The sequence below is a fragment of the Adiantum capillus-veneris genome, chromosome 24 (genome assembly GCF_014529385.1).
Source record: "Adiantum capillus-veneris isolate H3 chromosome 24, ASM1452938v2, whole genome shotgun sequence".
NCBI classification, from domain to species: Eukaryota; Viridiplantae; Streptophyta; class Polypodiopsida; order Polypodiales; family Pteridaceae; genus Adiantum; species Adiantum capillus-veneris.
The window spans coordinates 18,115,277-18,133,945 of record NC_140954.1 but is presented as its reverse complement, the minus strand read 5'-3'; positions in this window follow the sequence as shown (position 1 = coordinate 18,133,945).

The window sequence follows — 18,669 nt, the reverse complement described above, 5'->3', positions numbered from 1 at the left end:
ATTCCTGAGTTTCATGGGGAAGAGCGTGATAACAACAAGGATGCAGTCAATACGTTCTTACATAAATGGAGTGATATTCATAGATTGTAGACTCACCTCGGATATAAAGACTACTGTGGAAACAAGTTTATCTCTTAAAGGCAAGGCCTATAAGTGGTGGATGACATTTCCAATAGATGCTCGTTCTCCGTCTTGGGCTGTGTTTCAATAAAAATTCTCCAAAGAGTTTTTGGATTCCAATGAAGAAGATAAGAATTGGTTATCATGGGATGCATGCCACATGTCTGGTCTCTCTCTCACATAGTACCTTTCAAATTATGAGGAAATCATATAAAAACTAGAAGGTCTAGATGAATTCCAAAAGATACGGGGTTTTAAAAGGGGTCTTGACAAGAAGATGATACGGGGTTTTAAAAGGGGTCTTGACAAAGACTATCGTCTTCATGTCAAGACCCAACATCCAAAAACTTTGGAAGAAGCCATCAGTCATGCCCAAAGATATAATGATGACCAAGAGAGGAAAGGAAAGGTTCCCTACTCTAGGAATAATTTTACTAAGAGCAATGCAGCTAAGAACCAATGGCGAGGTAGATCTCCTACACGTTCCAAGAGGAATAAGAGACAATATACCTCTCCACGTCCACAGGAGGCTAAGAAGCTTAAGCAATCACGAGATACTCCACGTGGGTCTCTTAGCACTACTGATTTTGAGTGTGCAAAGAAACACAATTTGTGTTTTAGATGTCTTTAGGACCAACATAACAAGAAAGATTGTCCTTTGCAAGGCAAAGAAACGGCCGTGCACACAGTGCACCAACTCACATTAGATTCATCTCCAAAATATTGTGTTGTAGAGGTTCTTCATATGAAAGAAAAGCACAAGTGTTGTGTGCCTCCTTCAATGTGGCAGTCCACCTTTGACCCCCATGATTTGATTTGCATGCATGGCACTATTAACGGACAACGTGTTCATATTTTAGTGGATGATGGTGCAACTCATAAGTTTTTGAACTATAATCTAGTCTAGAAATTGAAGCTTACACAGACTCCCTTCTCTCACAAGTATGTTGTCGAACAGATGTCTAGCAATGATAAAGAAGTATGGGACACGGTAGTTCAAGGGGTTGATCTTATTGTTCAAGATCATACGATGACCCTTGACTTTCAAGTTATGAACATGGACTGTGCTGACGTAGTTTTAGGACAAGAGTGGCTGCATGGTTTAGGAAACACATTGCACACTAGTTATGAACACAACTCCTTATCCTTTATGGCCAATGGTAAACATGTGATTTTGCTTGGTGAGAAAAATATACCATCTGCACCTCTTATATGTACAGCCAAGCTTTCTATTTTGCAGAATGCTATGCAAAGTGCAATGAATTCTAATGATAAGCAAAGTTTTGACAAATCTAATGAGCAAAGTGCTCTCCATTTTAATTCTATTGAGCAACATGCAACTGTTGTAAAATAAACATTAGAGGAATTACAAAATTCTCCATCCCAGCATAACTCTATTTTACTTTCTCCTTTTGCACAGCAAAAGCTGCCTCACTTACTCACGGAGTATAGTGATGTATTCTCAAGTGATTTATCACCGGGTTTACCCCCTACACATGATGTGAAACATGGCATAGATGTCTTTCCAGGCACTAAACCAGTGAGTAAACCACCTTATTGTATGAGTACTAAAGAATCCAATGTGGTTAAGAGTCAATTGGTTGACTACCTCGCCCGTGGTTTCATTAGACCTAGCACTTCGCCTTGGGCATCACAAATTTTATTGGTAAAAAAGAAAGATGGTACTATGCGCATGTGTGTAGATTATCGCAAATTAAATGCCATAACCATCAAGAACCTGTATCCTGTACCTCGAGTGGATATTTGATCAACTCCATGGGGAAAGATACTATACAAAGATGGATCTTTGTTCAAGATACCACTAGGTGTATATCCTTTTGCAAGATATCTCCAAAACTACCTTTAGAACATGGTTTGGGCATTTTGAGTTCTTGGTTATGCCAATGCTCCATCTACATTTATGACACTCATAGATAGTGTCTTAAGTCCCTATCTTGGAAAATTTTTTGTGGTTTTCCTTGATGACATTCTTACTTATAGTAAGACTGAAGATGAACACATCGAACACTTGCAATTAGTGCTCGAATAGCTACAAGCTCACGTGATGTATGCTAAGCAAAGCAAGTGCGATTTCTTTAAAATAGAGATACATTACCTTGGTCATGTGATCTCTTATTCTGGCATAAAAATGGACATTGACAAGGTCGCTGCCATTCTTTGATGGCCACATCCGAACACGGTTGAGGACCTTCAAATATTTCTAGGCATGGCTGGATTTTATTGACAATATATTCGTGATTATGCCAAAATCATTGTTCCTATGACGGATCAACTTAAAGAAAATGATAAGACCTTTTCTTGGGAAGAAGCCCAAAAACACAGTTTTGAACAGCTCAAGGTAGCTATAGCCACTACTCCCATCCTAGCAATCGTTCACCCACTTAAGCCGTTTGTGGTAGAGACTGATGCTAGTGATAAAGAAATTGGTGCAGTACTTCTCTAGAAGGGAAGACCTATAGCCTTTGAAAGTAGAAAGTTAGATAGAGCTCAATAGAATTATTATGTCTATGAGAGAGAGCTCTATGCCATAATTCACGCTTTACGAACGACACAATTTATATGGAGCCGAGTTTGAAGTAGTTTTTGACCATGAGAGTATCAAATGGTTTACTACTCAAATGGACTTGAAAGACCGTAAAGCTAGATGGGAAAAAATCCTTCAAGATTATAATTGTAAGCTACAATATCGCAAGGGGCAATATAATGTAGTAGCGGATGCACTAAGTCTGATGCCTCACATTGATTCACTTGCTGTCACAGAAATAAAGAGTGGATTTTTGGATTCATTACATGGAAAGTGTGCACAAGATCAATCATATGCTAAAGTGTGAAGTTCCCTCACACTCACATGTCTCTATACAGCTAGATCAACATGTCTCTGCACGCGCAGATAAAGACTCCAACACATAGAGCTCCACCCCTACTCAGAAAGAGCTTAAGCGATCGAAGAATTTTTCCATTGATGATGGCTACTTACTCCACAAGGGTAGAGTATGTGTGCCAAAGGACTCAGACCGGAATTATCACGGCTATCTGTAGAGCATATACATAGACTGTACGGGCTTCTAGCTAGTATCATTAGTGACAAAGATTGAAAGTTCGATAATCACTTCTGGAGAGCTGTGTTTCAAAAGTTGGACAACTAAACTTAATCTAAGTAGATTGATTATCCAAAAAAATATGGTCAAACCAAAAGAGTTAAAATCAAGTGCTAGAGGATATGCTACGAGTGTACGTTAGCAAGAAGCAAACCAATTGGGAAGACTACTTACCTATATTGGAATCTGCTTATAATAGTTCAAAGCATGTGACTACAGGATTTAGTCCATTTATTCTTTTATATGGATTTCAACCTAGATCACACGTTATGGTGGGGTTGGCTAAGGAGAAGATACAACAAGCGAAGGACTTTATCCAAGACCATTTTGACATGCTTCGAGTTGCTCGACAGAATGTTAAGCAAGCTCAAGATCAATATAAGAAGTACGCAGATGATAATGATTGTCTTGCTACTTTTGAAGAAGGAGACAAGGTTTTCCTCAAAGTTTCGGAGCATTCGGAAAGTCTAGAGACGGGAAAAGTTGCTAAACTTTCACCACGGTTTTATGGACCGTTTACCATTCTCAAACATATAGGTCAAGTGGCCTATAAGTTAGCTCTTCCAGAGCACTCATGAGTTCATCCTGTTTTTCATGTTAGCCATTTACAAAAACATTTTGTACAACATGATAATGTCATTGACGCAGGTGTGCTAGTTAAACTTATCAAACCGCCAAGGATTCTCATGAGCTTCGCACTAGACATCATGTCAGATGACAGGTGTTGGTAAAATGGCTAGATAGACTTGAAGAAGTTTCTACATGGGGGAAGGTCTCCGCACTTATGAAATGTTTTCCTACGTTCGTTTTTGAGGACAAAAACGATTCTCCAAGGGGGTTTAGTGTAAGGACATGGGTCCTACAGGAAAGGCCAATGGCATGGTTGGATAGTGTGTATGCTAGGGGGAGGCTATAAGATAGCACGGTTCGGTGGAGACTAACACACACATTACCACCGTCCTTTCAGGACTACCCACAAAAAACATGCTGACATGCTGACGTGGCACCTGTATGGATTTCCAAGTTTTACGATGATGACATGGTAGTTGTATGGATTTTTGCAAAACACGTTGGCAGTTTTTGGACCTGTTTCTTTTAGAGTTTGATTCTTTCCCTGGAATTGCTTTTGAGAGGCCAAGGGCCTTTAAATAGGAGCCAAGGGCTCTATTTTTGGAACACTCTTGCAAGGAGGTGCAGAGGATAGAGTACGGGCATTGTATTGAGTTCAAGCAATATAAAGAAATACCGAAAGGGGTGCCTAGTTTGGGGATAGTGCTCTCTCGGGGTAGAACTCCACCACACCCTCTCTTATGTGCCGTGCATCTCTTTCGGTCCAGTTGTTATTTGAAGTGCTTAAAGTTTTTTAGTCTATTCTTTATGTTGGCAAGTGTTGCTCGTCGTCATTACAAACTCTCTCCAAGACTCTGCATCGAGATGCTCTCTTGAGGGCTATCCTCTCGGCACTTATAAACTTATAAGGGATGCCCAAAAGCAAAGACCCAAAAGCATTAGGTTCAAAATCACTTCACCAAAAATAAATTTCTCTCAAAAGCACTGCGCAAAATTTCCTAGCAGCCAACAATGCAAAACGTGGAAATCTGTATAGCTTGCCACATTAGCCACAGAAATTTGTACCCTACCACATCATCATGCCAGTGCAATTTATGAAAACCACTTTGAGAGGTTAAGATTTTGATCTTTAGGGTTTTAGGCCCTTGGCTAGTGCTCCTTAACTTGCTTGAAACCTACCCCTTTATTTTAGGCCTCATGCTCAAAACTCTTCAAGTGCTTCTGGGTTCAGTTTCTCCTTGTCCTCTCAGTCATTTTCCTTCTAGTTGGGCATGCCACATCATCACTTTATGACATTTACCTCTCTTGAAAGAATTGTAATCTCCCTCGATTATGCCTGCAACAACATCCAAAGGATAGAACCTTTCTTCACTAGACACTGGCTCTATGTACTCATGCACGAGACTCCACCAATCTAGTACTTATACAAAAACATCCGTCACAATGAAGATCAATCACATTTTTGCCGAGGGTCTCAAATGTAAATCATGGTCAGTGTAACCTGTTTAACAATCATATCCAAATCATTCTGATCTTTTCACGAATGTCTTGGTCTACTAAATCTTGTTACTATCATATTCATTTCCTTTCTTTTCACATTTCAATCAAGAAAACCATGCCCATGATCTTCCCCACAAGACAATACATCCACACAGCATGCAAACCACAAAACCATACACTTAATTGACATTGAACACCATGTTTCAATAATTCAATCTAGCCATTTCATTCCGTCTAGAACTCTTGATGCATCTAGATCACTCTACAACCATCTCATCCTTCTAAAACTCTTGATGCACTAGAATCTCATTCAGTTCACATTCAATTCTTATTCACTTAGCCATCACATACAGATCTTGTTGATCTCTAACAAATGTGTACATGTACTAAGTTTAAATCATTCATCATACAAAATGATGTAAACGTTAAATCATCTTTCTACCTATCTCTAACAATACACACATGAAAGAGCACACATTGTCAGTTCAATAAAGGAAATTTCCAATTTAGTTCACAAATGTTCATAAAGTCATCTCATAAAATACTATCATCCCGGTAGTATCCCTAAAATCTCAAAGAGAAGTTAGTGACTTTATTCAATCTAGGCAATCTGTGACAAAGGAGTGGAGTGGCCCCTCTCTTGTGCATTCCTCATTGCACCAAATTCAACTTGTTGATTTATCAATAACTTTTGGCATAGACACTACTAATGTCACGAGACGAGCACCACGTGCTAAAAAAAAAGAGCAAACTGAGCAAGTTTAAGCACTTCAAATAACAACAAAATAGAAAGAGATGCATGACACGAGACAAGAATGGCGGAGTTCCACCCCAAGAGAGCACTAGCCCTAGATGTTGGTGCCCCTTTCGGTATTTCTTTATATTATTACTTCAACTCGATACAATGCCAGTACTCTAATCCCTGGACCTTCACACAGAAGCATGCCAAAGAATAAGCCCATGGCACATATTTATAGGCTCTCAAAAGTAGTTACATGAAAAGCATCAAACTTAAAAGCATCTGGTCCCAAAAGCACTAGCGCCAAAATCTACCAACGCATTTGGTGAAAATTGTACAATTTGCCAAGTCCAACTATTAACGCAAGTTGTGGGCATACTATTGTGTGTGAGTAATCTTTTGGAGGATCCCAATCCATCAATCACATACTGAGTTCATACTAAACAAACCGGTTCAATCATTCAATTGTAGCGTGTGGTCATCTCATCCCATAGGAACTCTTGTTGCGCTCACGACAGTTCCATTGAATCATTCATAATTCAAAATTCATGATTTTCTATCAAGTTCATTTAGGAGCTGTCATTGCTCCAAAATCATCATCGTCTCATTCTCAGTCATGTTATCTGTTCACAAATAGACGTTTCTTCCATAAAACAAGGTTTCATACATAAATCAAAGTCATCTTCAAAAGATTCTATTTCATTTATAAATTCACAAGGAAAATCAATCCTAGTTCATCCATAATTTTCTATCTAATATGTGTTCTGGAAGGAGTATCTCCTCGCCGAATTGTACTTTCAATATGTCAGTCATCCTTATTCTTGTGCCTTTTTGGGGCACCGTGCAGAGATATGTCCTTGTTCTCCACATTCAAAACATCTTCTAGCTTTAAGATGTTTGTCTCTTTGTTCTTCTGACAGTCGAGATGGCGTATCTCTCTGTCATCTATTTCTGCTATAAATTTTTGAAGGTTTATCTGGTGGGTAAGTCAAGTTACCTGAATGCATAGTGAATCCCCTCTTAGCATGTCCCATCAATTGCCATGTATGGACTTCTTCTTAAGACAGTACTCTCAAAACTCTTCGGGAAGCCCATAGCAAAACCGCTCAATTTTTCTCCTTAAGATTGATCTTCTTTACGGATGAAGAAGGAAGAAAATTATCCCAAAATCTCTCACAGCAAGTATCCAAAGGTTCTTCCTTGACCATCCGAATATGATTCCAGCTAGTAACCAGGTCTCGTTCGTATTCTTGACTCAGTCATGAAGAAATCAAGAGTTTCTTAAATTGCAACCACTTCGTTAGTGCTTCTTTTCTCTACAGGAGAGTGGACCACCATGTCCGTGCATTGCCTTTAAAAAAGCATGCTACCCATCTAATCTTAGAGTGCTCTATATAGCGGTCTCTAGAAAATCCTATGTCAAATTGTTGGATAAATGCTAAAGCCTTGGGAGCATCTTGAAACCGTGAAAAGTACTCAAACTTTATTGCATGTCCTCCCTCTTTGAATTCCTTGTCCCTTTTGCCCTTGTCATTGAGAAAATCATATCGATTGGCTCTATAAAAGTGCTTCCTTTTTTAGCAAAATGTATGGTCATTTTGTCAGCTCTTGCCCTTTCTATCCTCATCACTTGAGCCAGAAGAGGATGAGTTGTCTGAGCTATCAGAAGAAGATGAGGACGAAATGGGCAATCCTTTGAAGCATACACGCTTCTTCAATTTTTTGACATTCTTAAAAGAGGATTTTTGGCCCAAGTAACTAGGGAGGCCAGTTCCCTTGTTGTGTTTCTTTAGTTGCTTCTTCTTTACCCCCAACAGTTCATTGACTCATCTTTCAACCACATCCTCCTGTTCATCTTCAGTAAACATCCGTGGGGCAGGAGGTTTCTTAAGGGCTTACTTTATTGGGGAATTGATAGCTTTCTGCCAATGGGAATGCACCTCATCAATTGGGTGCCGGGTCACAAATTTGGCATATTGGGGATCATTTGAAAATTGAAGCACCTGTTTTGCACAATCATCAACCTATTGTTGACGTTGCATTTCCATCAATTAATATCACATAGGCCAAGGAGGCCTGTAATCAGGATATGCTAATCCATTCAAATTTCTTGTGATGTCTCCCATTTTTGAAGTGTTAGGAGGGTTCGTTGAATTCTTGCAATATGCATCATTTGAATCCATGTGTGTCGCAGTAAGAGGATCCAATATCTCAATAGAAGAGAAATTGTTCGTGCTCTGATACCACTATCACAGGCTTGGACACCCCAAGTCTAGCATGTGACACAACACACGAGAGAATCACTTAAAATAATTCACAACTTTAAAGCTCGAGTCGACACGGCCCGATGCGGTTTCATGCCCAGAGGTATTGAATACAAAACGTGGCACCCCTTTCAGTATTTCTTTAGTATATCAAATCTTGAGCAAAGTACAACACCCGAAGGGCCCTCTACTCTCAGACTCTACATCCAGATGCTCTGAAGAGTGAGGCCCCTTGGGATTATTTATTCTTATAAGGGATGCCCCAAAAGCAAAGTCCCAAAAGCTTCTAACTCAAAAGAAAACAATCCCAAAAGCAGCTGGTCAAAAATATGGCCCAAAAACATCAATGCAATTTGCAAAAATCTATGCAAGCTGCCACGTTAACACCTATAGGCATAAATCACGAAAGCTTGTATTGTCTGTCACGTCAGCCTATCATACTGCATGTCCGTATATTCTGCCCCATCAGCATGTCATACTATCCTTCCATATCATCTGCTTTTTGTGTGTGTGTGTGTGTGTGTGTGTGTGTGTGTTCGGGTAGTGTTTCCATGTCATCATTTTGTGACAGCTTCCATCTTTTCTCCTATGTATTGCAATTAGATGATGACAAACTGTTGAAACTCTCTGAAGACAAAGAAAAATTTGGGTCATCCTCAAAATGAACATGCTTCTTAGATCCGCTTGCCACCTCAAAAGTCAATTCTCAGTCCAAATAATTGGAAAAATCTACCACTTTCTATTCTTCCATCAGTACTTCAAGCCTTTCATTAACTGGTTCACCTTCTTTTCAAGAGCTCTATCTAACTCTTTTTGCGAGTACGTTTTTCACTTTTTTTGCACTCGGCTTTTTCTTTTAACTTCCTTCCTGACTTGAGTAGAATCGATAGCCTCTCACCATCTCAAATGAATCTTGTCATTGGGTAATTCTTTAGATGTTTCATATATTTCAAGTGTTTGGTGTAATTAATCAATCTTCTTATATACTTGTCAACCTACAATTGATGTTTATACTAGGATCTTGCAAAATTCCCTGTCAAACGTTTTCCTAGATCATCCTCAATTCCCATGCCGGGGTTCAGCTTTTCTTCACCTCCTCACAAAGAGGTGTTGTCTTTGTTAGATTCTCTGCAAAAACCCAGTTTTGTTAACGAGAGGATCGGATCCTCGATTAGAAGAAGAAAATTTTTGGACTATGATAACGCTATTACAAGCTTGGACACTCCAAGCAAGAAATCAATAGCAACACACAAATAGAAAGTGCAAAATCATTGAACTTGACGAGAGAGAGCAGAGTAGTTGACATGGCAAAGACTCACTGGCCTCAAAGACTAGCACCCCTTCTAGTATTTCTTTATTATTATTCTTGCAAAGTACAACTCTCGATGGTCCAAATCTCTTCGAGACATTTGCGTCCAGATGCTCTATCTTGAGTGTAAGGGATGCCAAAAGCAGAGTCTAAAAGCATTTAGTCTAAAAGCACTGCACCCCCAAAAGCATCTATACCGAAAGCATCACATAAAACTACCGAGCAACCAACAAATCCATACAACCTACCTCGTTTGCATCAACAGTACAATTCACCAAAATCCATACTGCATGTCAGTGCAATTTACAAAAATCACTTCCAAAGGTCAAGCTTTTGATTTTTAGGGTTTTAGGTCCCTCGTCTGGTGTTCCTTAAGGTGGTTCAACTTGTTGGGTTAGGTTTTAAAATTATAACCTCTTATTCTAGGCCTCATGCCTGGAAGTCTTCAAGTTCTTCTAGGTTCAATTACTCATTGTCCTCTTGACCATTTTCCTTCCTGCTGGGCAGGCCACATCATCACTTAATGACACTAAAACCTGTGCCAAAAACGCCAAAGTGGGGGAGGGTTCTAGCTGCAAAAAGTGCTATGCACAGCCTAGGTTGAGTGCTAGCAGAATCTATAGGAGATTAAGATATATATAAGAGTTTTGGGACCTATTTTTTTGAATGTCATGAGTTGTACCGTGGCTATACACATTGAGTTTTAGGGTAATAAATTGGCCCTATCTCCTTATCTAGTGATGTGTTTGCCCTAGGACGTAGATGAATATGTTGCTCGTATCTTAGGGAACAAATAGGCTCACAAATAGACAAATTGAATTATTGGGCTCTATAGACATTGTTCGCTCCAGTAGTAGGTTCAAAATGTTTATGTGGCGCAACCTGGAGCTTATTTTCTTTCCCATGTTAGCACTCAATTATTATTTGCTTCAGATGATGTACCTCAATGCAAGACTCGAAATTTTAACTCGAGTCAAACGAGATCACCATCATGGCTGCTCTTCTAGATGTAGCACCTGTGAGGCTGATTCAATGCCCTAATGAGACACGAAGAGGAAGATATGGTGCTGATTTGCACACTCCATGTAAAGGAATTCAAGGCCTAAATGCTGGCTAAAAAAAGAACGGCATGCACATTTAGAGAACACATCAAATATGATGGTTAGGGCTCGCCAATCGCATGGATGAGGATGGACAATGGATGAAGCAACATAGTCTTTCCTCAATGAGCCAACAAGGGCGCTTGAACTAATGGCAATTTGGGATGCAAAAGTGCTGCAACAATGGATTTTTTAGGGCTGCAAAAATGTTGTTGCACAAAGGGGTTACAATTTCTGTCAAAAACATCAGAGGGGAAGGGTTCCTAGCTGCGGGAAATGCCAGAAGGTTGAGTGCAAGCAAAATCTAAAAGACATCAAGAGAGAAGTATTGTTTATAAAAGGATTTTGGGCCCTAACGTTCGCAAGTCATGGGGTTGACTTGTGAGTGTACGCATTGAGTTCTAGGGTACTAAACTTGCCATATCTCCGTATCTTCCTATCCATTGATGCATTTGACACCTTGAAATTGGACGAGCAAATTGCTCTTATCCTAGGCTACATGTTTGTGTTTTTGAATGCCCACCAACATGTAATAATTCACATCACAAGTGTACAATCCATTATCCAAGAGGGCTCCAACTGACAAAAACCCAATCTAATGGACTTGTCCAAACATGCAAGCCTTACAAGCACGTTCAAAAATTAACGAGTTGGATCCTTGGAAGTTGTACTTTGGGAAGAGTAATAATAAAGAGATATCAAAAGAGGTGCTAGTGTTTGGGGCCAATGTGTCTTGGCTCGGAAATCCATTGTGTCGTGTCAACTCTCCCCTTCACTCTCTCTCTCTCTCTCTCTCTCTCTCTCTCTCTCTCACACACACACACACACACACACACACACACACACACACACACACACACACACACACACACACACACTTACACACACATACTAAAATGTTGATGCAATGGATTTTTCTCATTTGTCACCATTGCAAAAATTCTTCTGCAAAGGGAGGCTAAATGTCACAAGCGGCTTGGACACTCAAAGCGAGAAATCAACAGCAACACACAAATAGAAACTTCAAAATTATTGAATTTGACAAGAGAGAGAGAGTCAACATGGCACAATGATGTTCTGCGCCTAGACACACTGGCCTCTTTATTATCGATTTGCAAAAGTACAAAACCCATGGGTCCTCTACTCTGAGACTCTGCATATAGAAGCTCGAAAAATGGAGAGGCACAAGAGTCATTATAAACCTACAAGGGATGCCCAAAAGTAGAGGTCCACGGAGCTCGGCTATGGTAGCTTAATCACGCTCGATGGAGGTGGATACAGCTCGATGATATTAGATCTCATCTTAGGCATGTATATTCCACTTGTGTAGAGCTTGTGTAGCAAGACAATGCTGAATTTTGCAGAAAAGAAGCAGGAACAAGGAGTGTTGCAGCTTATTTTTTGTTGTTTTTGGCTCCAGAAATAGTGTTTTTTGCATATCTCCATCACATGGAGTCGTATGGATGTGATCCAGGAGTCTAGGTTGGGGTTTTGGCACATTCCAAACATGATGATGATGTAAATTTTTTGAAATTTTACTCTGAATTATAGTAGGTGCAATAGCAGCAAGTTTATGCTGCTCTTTCGATCCAAAATGGAGGTTTTTGGTGTATCTCTCACACCTAGACTCGGATACATGTGATCGAGGAGTCTACCCTAAGGTTTTGGCATGTTTTGGATGCACTGGTTATATCAAAATTTTGAAATACTAAGCGTTGAGTTTTTTGCAACATCCTGTAAACAATCTCAACATATCAAGGTTTTGCAGTTTGATTCCTACAATGTAGAGAGTGATATGGTTTTCATCTTTGGCTATGGAAGGTACACTGTGGTGCTATTTGGGAGATAACTCACCTTGTTTTTGCGTATGTAAGTGTTACTTTGGGATGTGACTTCCGGATTGTCACACATCCGGATGCGGTTTCATGCGCATTCTTTGATTGTGTGGGACATTTCAGAGAGCTTTTCTAGCACAATTTTGTGCAATTTCATGCTACATATGCATTATGAGGATACAATTTGAGCTAGACATAGCTCGCAGGTAGCAGGTTTAGAGGTTTGCAATGTTTTTGAACAGATACACGTGCATAGAGCTGCTCAATCATGAGTGAGCTAGTTAGCTAGGCTATTGGCATTACATGTAGACCATTTGTGGATCTTGTTGAGACTGTGTCTATTGTCATGCGTATTTGGTGAGATTTTTGAGTTTTTGCTCAGTTTCCAATGGAAACTCTGCCGAATTCAAGATTTCTCACCATGTTTTATACATATTTGCAATTTACTCTCTGATGGTTCAGTGGTCGAGTTGACTCCCACTCTAGCAGTTATCTGTACTTTTTTTGGCTTGCGGTTTGCGTTGAGTTTTGAGTCATTTGGCAAAGGAAATTTTGTTCATTTTTCCCGTCTTCTTGCCATAAAAGTTTGCACTGTTATGCCATCTTGTACAATGGTCAATATATTCCCACTTTGATAGTGATGGAGTGTTTACTCTCACTTTTGACAAGTTTTGTCAATTTGGACACGGTTTGGTGTTCTTATACCCACCCTCACAGGAGTGAGGATTTGCATATGCTTGTGTGGCTACAATATAGGCTAGTCACAGGTTTCACTTGGTTTTGCAGATTTTTGCAGGCAGATTCTCATGTGGGATGCATTTTGAGCTAGTTTTCTCTCTACTTGCGTACATGGTTATGTGATTTACGCTCGGTTGAGTAGTGTGTCCCAGTTTATGCTTGCAAAGTTTGCAGATTGTGGAGTTGTTTTATCCATATGTGAGCATCAATGTTAATGCGATTGATCATGCTTTTGAGCATTGTGTAGTGGCCGAGTTACCTTCCACTTTGTTTGCCGTAGTTTTGGTATGGATATGGAGATACTTCAGGTTAGAGGTGGTGCTCACTCACGATAACAACTGACATGTTGGCATTGCGGCCACAATGGGCATATTAGGCAACGAAAGAGACAAATGCATGGTGCTACTATGAGGACAGATACTAAAGAGTCTGCATGTGACAGACATGTCACTTTTGAGTCTAGCTTGCCTTCAGACTACTTTTTGTCTTGGAATACCACATTGTTTACACATTTTCTACTAGATGAGCATGCAGTTTTTCACATGACGCCTTGTCGTGATTTGTTTTTCTCTTTCTCTAGTGAGATACTTGGTTGTGTGCAGTTTGCTGATGGTTTAGCATATGACATAGAGGATGCTGGAAATGTATGCATGTCTTTACCTAGTGGTGCATTGCTTACGCTACAAGATGTACGTTATGCATCAGGAATCAACTAGAGTCTCATTTCGGCACGTCAGTTGTTAAAGACTAGTGGACATTGTGTACTACTTGGAGAGCAGGCATTTCAGATGCACGGTGATAGCTAGAGGTGCTAGGAGTGGCGTAATATACCCTTTGCATATTTTTGACACATGAGGCGGTGTAGTCTCTATGTATTTGCATCCATGTTTGGAGCGAGAGACTAGACGTGTTTCTTTTGAGGATGTGTTGCATGGAGAGTAGGTTGTGTATTTGTCTTTAAGTGACATTCACGCAGACAATGGTATCTCTGGGGATGCACAGCTTTGTCAGTCATTAGTTGAGGTGACATCAAATGAGCCAGAGACCGATGCATTGTTCTATGATGCGGCTGATACATTTGAGGGCGACAGTGTCCTTTAGACAACAACTATGTGTGATTGCAGTGGTGCTGATTTTTTAATTTTGGAATCATTCTCAGCAGATATCCCTTTTCCAGACGATGCTCACATGGTGATGCATAGTCAGGTGGTTCCTGATGAGTATGCATATGGCACTGAGGTTGCTGACAGGGATAGGCTGGCACACATAGTGCATGTTTTTTCTGCATTTGCGTCTCTCATGTCTCACCTTTTTGTCTTGAGACCTTATCTTGCTTATGCGGTTGGTGCATTTGTAGTGGGAGTTGTCAGTCATGCGATGACTGACATTTCCATTGTGCATTATGGAGCCATGTAGGTTGTCACTTGATAGATGTATCAGGAGTCTCATCATAGCTCTACCCTTAATGGTATGCATGTTGCATCTACACTAGGTTGAGAGTCGTCTTCTCTCCCCTCTAGTTATCGGCACATAGTCTTTAGTGAGAGAATGTTAGGTAAAGGGTACCTCATTGTGCTTTGCCCATTACCGTTGTCCAGTGTCCGAGCATCCACATTTATCTCCTTATTCTTTATAAATACAAAGAGTAAGGAGCTCTCACTCGTTCTCACATTGTGCTCATACAGTGAGATTTGGGAGCTCCACCCCACATCCTGTGTACTCTCTCTCTCTCTCTCTCGCCCCCCCACCCTTCTGGCTCTCCGCGTACGCACCGCATTCCCACACTCATAGAGGGTTGCCATTTGGTGTGCCTTAGTATTCTTTTTGACATGTATAAAATGTGCTTGTTTACTAAACATGTCTACTATTGTCCATATTCCCCTATTCCCATGGACGAACTTGGGCAATCCAAAGATAAATTCCATGGATATTCTCTCCCATGGTGGATTATGAATGGGCGAAGGATGGAGCAATCTAGGTTGCTTCCCCCTATCATACTCTGTCTTTTGGCATACCACACATTTTGACACATAATCTTGTATGTCCGTCTTCATGGTAGGCCAATAGAAATAATTCTCTACTCCGTGAAGGGTAGGTTGAATCTCTTGACACCCCACATAGGGAGGAGCATGGGATTCATACATCACTTTTTCACGAAGAGCGTGAGTAACACAAAGCCTATTTCCATAGAGAAGATAACCATCCTGCAAGATGAATGGTTCTTCTTTCCTCCCGAAGGCAAGGGTTGAAATTATATCTTTAAAATCGGGGTCAGTAGCATACTCATCTATCATAGAAGATAAATCATTGTGAGTTACTAAAGACACCACATTTGCCCTTGGTCATCATGATAATGCATCGGCCACTTGATTATGCTTACTAGTAATATAAGCATTATAAAAATTGAATTGCAAAAGAAAAAATTTCCACCTCATTTGTTTGTTGGAGAGCTTGGTTTGCGTCATCAAGTACTTGAGACCTTTGGTGGTCCGTCTATAAGATGAATGGAGTCCCCAATAGATAGTGCTTTCGAGAGTCAAGGGCATGTAGGACAACTAGTTGCTCCTCTCGTAGATGTCAAATACTCATTCGTCAAAATTGAGTCTTCGACTCTCATATGCTATGGCATGCCCTTCTTGAAGCAAGACTGCTTCCAAGAAAATCTCCATAAGAATCACATTTGACCTCAAATGGTTTTGAGAGATCCGGTAGTGTAAGCACGGGTTGAGAGGTATGTTAGCAGCAAGCTAACATGGACAACATTTTTCGGAGTTTTCTTTGTAAAACATTTATTATTTTGATAAATCGAGAATATTATAACTCCTATTTTCTCGGATAAACTTTGTAATTAATGAGCCGGGGACTACAAGCTTCTAGATTGTATAAGACAATCATTACCCAGCTTTGGTAGAGCTCTAGATTATTAGTTTTGACCACCCAAAAACCGTGGCTAAGGTATAAAAGCCAATTTTTGTAAGTTTTTGGATAATAAATACACAAGTGAGCTAACGGCGCTCACTTCTCTCCTTCTCGCGCTTCCTAATCCCTTCCTTGTTGTCACATTGCGATTGTGTTTCTTGCATTGCAACCATAGGTAAGAGCTCTACGCATTGACGTAAGCAGTTCACAGTATTTTGTAGCTTTTGGCGTCGTCAACCCACGGCCTAATTTCATCATAACTAGGAATTTACACTTTTAAATTGAAAACTAAGCATAGATGGGTATTGGGGCATCATTGCTAAGCATTTAGCCGCATTCTGGGTCGAAAATGACTAGGTCAAAAATCCACTGCTGTTAATAATTGCGATTTTGGAACTTGACCTAAAGTGGTGTTTGAGACCATAAGCATGTGTGCTTAGGTCTTATAAACTTGTCCTAGAAGTTTCGTTACGTTTGGATGTCATTTGATGCTGTAACGGATGTGAATTGTTTGACGATGAGCGATTGGCTTTTTGTGATTTCAGTCACTTGAGTGTATCTTGAGTTAGATGCGAGTTGTTAGTCGTTTTTTGAGAGGTTGAAAACCTCTTGTAGCCTCTATGCACTAGTAGAGTGAACTTCGTCCCATGGTTTGACAAATTAATCGTGGTTCTCGCTAATACTGTAATAAGATAGGATGGTGAGGTTAGACATGCGTCCCACATTTGGAGCCGCTGTCAGGGATCGAAGAGACCTAAACTAGGAAAAAACATGAGCGTCCTGTGTAATTGTCCATTAACTTCCTCTAGGTTCACCTAGAGTTCAAAACATTCTTTTAGAAACCGCATAGCTTAAGGTTGTCGTCTTTTGCTGTGTAGAGGTAGCTTGGAAGTAATCGTACTTGCTAACTGCCTTTAGGATTGTAGGATTGTAGAATTAGATTAGGATTTTGAGATTGATTGGTAGACGATGTGAGCGGGATGAAAACACACACAGTGCCTCTATATCGACCCGACACACACTCTTGGGAAGATACACACACACACTATGGGGTACCACTCGGCTTACACAACACACCTGGCCGAGACAGGGAACACAGGTCTGGAGTGAGAGGAGAGAGACTATCCACTTGCCCACTCCACACAGACACACACACACACACACACACCCAAAAAACTCAGCTCAAAAGAGGATAATTTCTGATGTTTAGATACAATTGAGCTTGGGCCAACACCAATGGGGCAAATAGCTCACACAGTATGGGTAAAATAAGCCAGATACAATCACAAACTAGAGCAGAAACTTCGCTCATAGGAGAAACTTACACAAAAAAACAGCAAGAAAAGAGTGAGGAATTTGGCAAAATGGACAGCTCCATCGCGTCCGGAACGGCCCAAAACCCTAGTCTAAAATGTCAAAGTGCTCAAATCCGACCTCGGATGAGCAGTTTACAGCCAAAACAGGCTCCAAAATGGGCAAAAACACAGTTGCGGCTGTTCCTCCTCTCTTCTCCACGTTTTTTCTGGTCTTCTCTCTATTTTTTCAGTTCCCACACTTAGATTTATTAGTTGGGCACCCTTGGCCTTTTAGATGACCTCAAACGGACCCCGGACAGGCCAAAAACTGACCTCCCAGTGCATAGTTGTCACCCTGTTGCATCCATACGCACACCTGGCACTCATTTCTTTTCAATAATGCGTCTCACAACCACGTGAAGTGGCCCCAAAAAGTGGTCCTAATGATGACCTTTTTGCATAACTCTCACAAGAAAACACCCACGTTGTGTCCGTCCTCATCCGCGTGCAAATATTGACCCCGTTCGCCCTCCTGACGCCACTAGATGCCATCTGACGCAGCTGCTTACCTCATGTCGTCGGCCCGCGGATAGCTTCCTCGAGAAGTTTTACGCGCTATAAACTCCTCATTATTGTAGAAAAAACATACTGGTACTGGTGATAGTGAAAATCGATGCACTATGTACATGCTGTCCTACCTGTACACATGTGGGCCCCACATAACTACCTGGCTCTAGAAAATGGGCAATCCTTTATTCGATGCACCATGCATGTGTATGTACATATGCACATTCCCTTGCTCCAAAAAACTCCTGACATAATTTTCCCATCCCCTAGCCTGCTAGATCATTCATGATCAGCAGCAGCAAAAAGAGATATGAGACTCGCCGCATCACAGGTCTCCTCATCCCTCACCAACATTGCTTGCTCCACAGATAGCTCATCTTGATCCACCATCATCAATCTAGCATGATACAATTTAAGACGCAATCCATTTACCCTTGACTTATGTAGAACACCATCCAGGTTAGCCAGCTGATATGTGCCATTTGGAAAACACTCCACTACCTTGAAAGGGCCTTCCCACTTAATTTGAAACTTCTTTTGGAAGGTGTTGTCTAGCTTACTGTTGTAGCGCAAAACCAAGTCATGTTTCTTGAT